Source organism: Eubalaena glacialis, chromosome 3, assembly GCF_028564815.1.
Source record: "Eubalaena glacialis isolate mEubGla1 chromosome 3, mEubGla1.1.hap2.+ XY, whole genome shotgun sequence".
NCBI lineage: Eukaryota > Metazoa > Chordata > Mammalia > Artiodactyla > Balaenidae > Eubalaena > Eubalaena glacialis.
Genome location: NC_083718.1, coordinates 170,538,637 through 170,544,411, shown reverse-complemented (window position 1 = coordinate 170,544,411; position 5,775 = coordinate 170,538,637). Strand labels below are relative to the sequence as shown.

The following is a 5,775-nucleotide window of genomic DNA, read 5'->3' as shown; positions in this document are numbered from 1 at the left end:
TACAATAAAGAATAAAGGAGCACTTGGTTGTTATCTCTTTTTATCCATAAGAGTAATGTATTTATAGTGTTTCCCTATTTTTCTGGGAAAATAATTTTTTAAATTACATAATACTAATTTGGGGGAAAGTATCTCAACAGGGGTTTTTGTACGCACTGATGCCAAAAAAACCTCCCACATTTTTTACTCTAGGACACAGTTTGTGACGATCTATAGCTATAAAATGGAATTCTGAATAAAAACAATTTGACTGGGGCTTCCCTGGTGGTGCAGTGGTTGAGAATCCGCCTGCCAATGCAGGGGACACGGGTTCGAGCCCTGGTCTGGGAAGATCCCGCATGCCGCGGAGCAACTGGGCCCGTGAGCCACAACTACTAAGCCTGCGTGTCTGGAGCCTGTGCTCCGCAACAAGAGAGGCCGCGATAGTGAGAGGCCCGCGCATCGCGATGAAGAGTGGCCCCCGCTCGCCGCAACTAGAGAAAGCCCTCGCACACAAAAAAAACGAAGACCCAACACAGCCAAAAATAAATAAATAAATTTATTTAAAAAAAAAAACAATTTGACTTACAAATTAGGTATTGCAGAGTATAAATTCACTACTGCCTTTAAAATAAGACACTTGTAAACAAGTTGGCTACATATACTGAATTAATTTTGTTGGTGAATATATTTCAGTTTATCTATTTCAAAATAACCCAGGTAGAATATTCAATAGTCAATCTGCTATAGAAAAATCCATCAAGTGACACTGAGGACAATATTTGTAAATAACTTACTTTTATTTTTCTTTTGAAAGAACATGTGTGTTGAGAGTTATGATTTATGCTAGAAATTGACACCATGATATGAATGCTTGAATAAACACCAAAGTTGCTTGACTTTTCTCCAGGGGCAAGCTAAATTAACTCTTGTGTTATCAGAGGTTACTCAGCTAAAGACGTGTGTGTTGCAATCCACTTCCCAGTTTTTCTTTCTGTCCAAATATGCCTTGATGAGTAATAAACCAAAGTACAACAAAAGGAACAAAAGATAACCCGTGGCACTGTGTACAGCAAGCATTCTCTGTCACTAGAAAATAGAAATATAACAAGTGTATCTGAAAAAAAAATCTCTGGACACAAATGGCAGTCATAATTAGTAAACAGGAATAGCAATAAAAAGACTTTACAGGGTTAGGGTCACAGGTTAAGGGAGTTTTGGAAAGTAATTTACTTTGCTGCAGAAGGATCTTTGTCTCTGGTGAAAGCAGTTGGTACTGGCTAGCTTTCAGTGCCATCTGACCTTAGGGATATTGAGTATAATCTGAGTGGCCATTTTGTCATCATTATGGTACCAGATTTCTAAGTGAGGCAGAGGGGTTGCATGCTTATGCACGGTGGCCAGGCATGCGGTGGGGCAGAATGGGGAGCAACATACCAGAGACAGAGTGGTTACTTCCCTATGTATTGATACAAAATGTCCCATTTCACCCTTACTTCACTTGGGCTAAATCAAATTAACATTCACAAGCTGAATGTTAGTCCCTGCTTTTGAATAATTGTTCCACTTCCTAATATTTTGCAAATGCTAGCAATGGTTAAAATACGAATGCTAGGGCTTCCCTGGTGGTGCAGTGATTAAGAATCCTCCTGCCAAAGCAGGGGACACGGGTTCGATACCTGGTCCAGGAAGATCCCACATGCCGCGGAGCAACTAAGCTCACATGCCACAACTACTGATCCTACGCTCTAGAGCCCGATAGCCACAACTACTGAGCCCGTGTGCCACAACTACTGAAGCCCGCGCGCCTAGAGCCCGTGCTCCGCAACAAGAGAAACCACCGCAATGAGAAACCCGCACACCACAACGAAGAGTAACCCCAGCTCACCACCACTAGAGAAAGCCTGCGCACAGCAAAGACCCAACATAGCCAAAAATTAAATTAAAAAAACAAAAAAAATACAAATGCTAGCAAGTGATTTTTGTAATTTTTCAGTGAAAAACATTTTTTCCTATACTTTAAAAATTTTAATTCACTGTCAGTCTTTCAAAATGGACAAGACTTTTACAAGGATTGCAACTACATTTTTCTTTTAACATTCATTTCTTTATGAAACTTTCTATATTGCCACATTTTAATATTAATATCACGTGCTTTCCAAAATTGTTGTAGACTGTATGAACCATCACTACCTTCTAAAGCATTCTTTATTGATCTATTATAACACAATCAAAGTTCAGGAAAAAAAATTAAAGATAATACTAAGAACTTGATCCAGGAAAAAAAAGAGATGAAGGAAAAGAGAGAGAAATTAAGAGACATGGAGGCCAGATTGAGAGCATCTAACAGGCAATCCAGGAGTTGAGAATGGGGCGGTTGGCAAAGAGGCAATACTGGAAGAAATAAGGGCTGAAGATTTTTCCAGAATAGAAGAAAGACATAAGTCTTCAGATTGGAAGTGCCCAAGTACTGAGCAGCTTCAATAAAAATAAGTCAGCCAACTGATAGCAGTGGTTACCTCTGAAAGGGTTGGGATTGGCATAATGCTCAAAGCAGATTTTAGCCTTAGCTATAACGCATGCATTTTTTATAAGGAGACTGCATCTGTGTATTTCATATGCAACCGGGAGCTTTTTTTAAAAGAACCTAACCAGACTGAAATGTTGAGTTTCTTACTGGGAGACCAATCAGTTGGAAGCTGGGGAGAGGAGTCTTGAGTGAGCAGCCACTTGGAATGACCACCTGGGGTGTCTGCCCTGGAGATGCCGATGCCTAGGGGGAGACAGAGCCATGGAAAAGTACACTGTGGAAACTCTCAAAATAGATGGAGACATCAAGTGCTGGCAGCAGCAGCTCCTGTTCATCATCATGCGGATGATAATGCCAGGTGGTTAACAAACAGTAGCTGATCCGAATCTCACTACACTCCAGCAAGGCTGGGCTGTCGTGATTTTCATGTTAGAGATAAGGAATCTAAGGGTTAGAAAGATTAAGGTACTTGCTCGAGGATAAAGTTATACGTTAGCAGTCACCATAGCCAACATTGAACTGAATGCTCACTACAGAGCAGGCACTGAGAACTTGTTATATGCATGTATTAACTCATTTAATCCTCACAACAACCCCGTAAGACAGTACTAGGTTATCCCATTTTACAGATGAAAAAACTGAAGCCCAGATGTGTTAAGACCCTTATTGAAGCAAGTAGGTGGTAGAGCTAGGATTTGAACTTCACCTGAACAGAGCCTATGCCCTTAATTTCATAATATTTTGCATATGTGCTGAGGACACAGAAGAGGCTAGGAAATAATCTGCACTTGAGGATGAGGGGTTCAGGTTGGAGCAAGGCAGGATACTTTTGAGTGGGTCTTAAAGGGTGAATAAGATTTTGCCAGGGAGAACTGAGGAGGAGATAAAGCCTGAGCAGGGTGGCCTTGGGGGTGTGGGAGGAGTGGGAGTGTGGGCAGGAAGAGAGTGTCCCATTGAGGGGAGGGTCTCTGATGTATTGTACTTGAGTTTTAGTCTCAGAAGGCAAGGAAAAAGAAACCCACCTGTTTCTTTATCTGTTTTATGGAGAAGATAAAGGGACCTACCTCAAGGGTCTATCAGGAAGATTAAATGAGATTATATACTGAAAACATTTTCACAGTGCCTGGCACATCATAAATCTCAACACACATCAGTTATAATTATTAATTATTATATAAGTAAGTGTAGTTGCCCTCATACATTTCTATGTTAGGCACAGATCTTTATTTCAAATGATGGAAACCCAGATCAAACAAATGTTTTTTGTTTTGTTTTGGAAGACTCACTTGGCCATGGAAAGTACAGGGGTCCAGAGACTTCCCTGGTGGCACAGTGGTTAAGAATCCGCCTGCCAATACAGGGGACACAGGTTCGATCCCTGGTCCAGGAAGATCCCACATGCCGTGGAGCAACTAAGCCCGTGTGCCACAGCTACCAAGCCCTCATGCTGCAACTACTGAAGCCTGCGCGCCTAGAGCCTGTGCTCCGCAATAAGAGAAGCCACCGCAATGAGAAGCCCGCACACTGCAACGAAGAGTAGCCCCCGCTTTCCACAGCTAGAGAAAGCCCATGCGCAGCAACGAAGACCCAACACAGCCAAAAGTAAATTAAAAAAAAAAAAAAAAGACTCTGCGATTCCAGTGCAGGGGGAGTGGGTTTGATCCCTGGTCAGGGAATAAGATCCTACATGCCACACGGTATAGCCAAAAGATTAAAAAAAAAAAAAGTACAGGGTTCCAGCTTGCACTGGATTCAGGGACAGCCGACTCACAGGGCTCAGACACTGCCAAGTCTCTCATCTCTGCCTCTCTTTGCCTGAACGCTACTGTTTCAAACATATATTGGGATCACGGTGGCCAGCAGCTATAGAATCTCCCATCTTTACCACCCAGGAGAAAGTTAGAGTTGTTCTTTCTAGCTCTGGATCTAAACAATCTTGCAGAGGCTCTGATATAACATGGCCAGGGAGTTGGGGGCCTGTAAGACTGGGGAGCCCCCATTTGAAATACATGGTATATGTGGGGGACAGAGATAGGACCATTTCCCAAAAGAGTGAGGTGTAGTTCTGAAACAGGAGGGAAGGGGAGCAGGGCACAACCTTTAAAAGAATGACATAGCCATAGAATGTGACAAAAACTGGTTAGAGCCAACTAGGTCCAAGACAGTGGAAGATTTGACTTCCAGTGGACCTTGAGCCTCATTATACACTCATTGTTATACATTAGCATAAGCTAAGTGACATACCCGCCAGCGCCATGACAGTTCAGAGACTGACCATCAAAGATCAAAAAGTGGGTGGTGGCCCAATTCCTGGAAATCCCCACCCCTTCCCCTAAATAGTTGGAATAATCCTCCCACTCATTAGCCTGAGAAATTACCCAGCCCATAAAAACTAACCACATATTTCAGGGTCTCTCGCCTTCTGAGATGGCCCACATGCGTCTGTGGAGTGTATTTCTCCCACGGCCCCTCTCACTTTCCGAGATGTCCCCATGCCCTGGGGCTGCTCTTGCCTTTTGAGACAGACTTTATTCTGTCTATGGAATGTATATCTCTCTAAATTAATCCACTTCTTACCTATTACTTTGTCTCTCACTAAATTCTTTCTGCGACAAGACATAAAGAACCTGAGTTTCATTAAGTCCTGAGACCAGGTGTGTGATCTCAATTAAAAGACAGAGGGTTTGGGGGGCTTCCCTGGTGGTCCAGTGGTTAAGACTCCATGCTCCCAAAGCAGGGGGCCCAGGTTCGATCCCTGGTCAGGGAACTAGATCCCGCATGCTGCAAGCAAAGATCCCGAATGCCACAACGAAGATCCCATGTGCCGCAACTAAGATCTGGTGCAGCCAAATAAATAAATATTAAAAAAAAAAAAAAAAAAAGGAAAGTGGGTTCAAGTTCCATTCTGGGTTCTGGCTGGGTTCGAGTCCTGGCCCGTGGGTTCAAGCCCTGATATGAGTTGTACGGCTTCACTTGTACGTCATGCTTTTTGCGTAGTAACAAAGTCAATGTCCTTTGCTTACCAAGATTTAACATCACAACCAGACTCTGTGTGTGCATGCCTGTGGAAAACTTGTTTTTCTCTCTGGAATTTTGTAACATCTTTTTTTTCCTATTGTTCTGAAATTTCCTGCCGATGTAATGTGGCATGGAGTGATTTTCATCTAATTTTCTGGGAACTCAGTGGACCTCACTATGGTAACTAGTGTTCTTCAGAGTTCCTGAATTGTTTCTTTGAGGATTTCCTCTGCTCTGATTTCCTCTCT

At 42.7% G+C, this 5,775-nt stretch overlaps 1 non-coding gene across 1 annotated transcript; it reads left to right on the top strand.

Annotated features, from left to right (window-relative positions):
- The first annotated feature begins 5,203 nt into the window (after positions 1–5,203).
- TRNAW-CCA (transfer RNA tryptophan (anticodon CCA)) lies at positions 5,204–5,276 on the top strand. Its single transcript has one exon. It is a non-coding gene; the product is annotated as a tRNA-Trp (tRNA).
- The last annotated feature ends 499 nt before the right edge of the window (positions 5,277–5,775 follow it).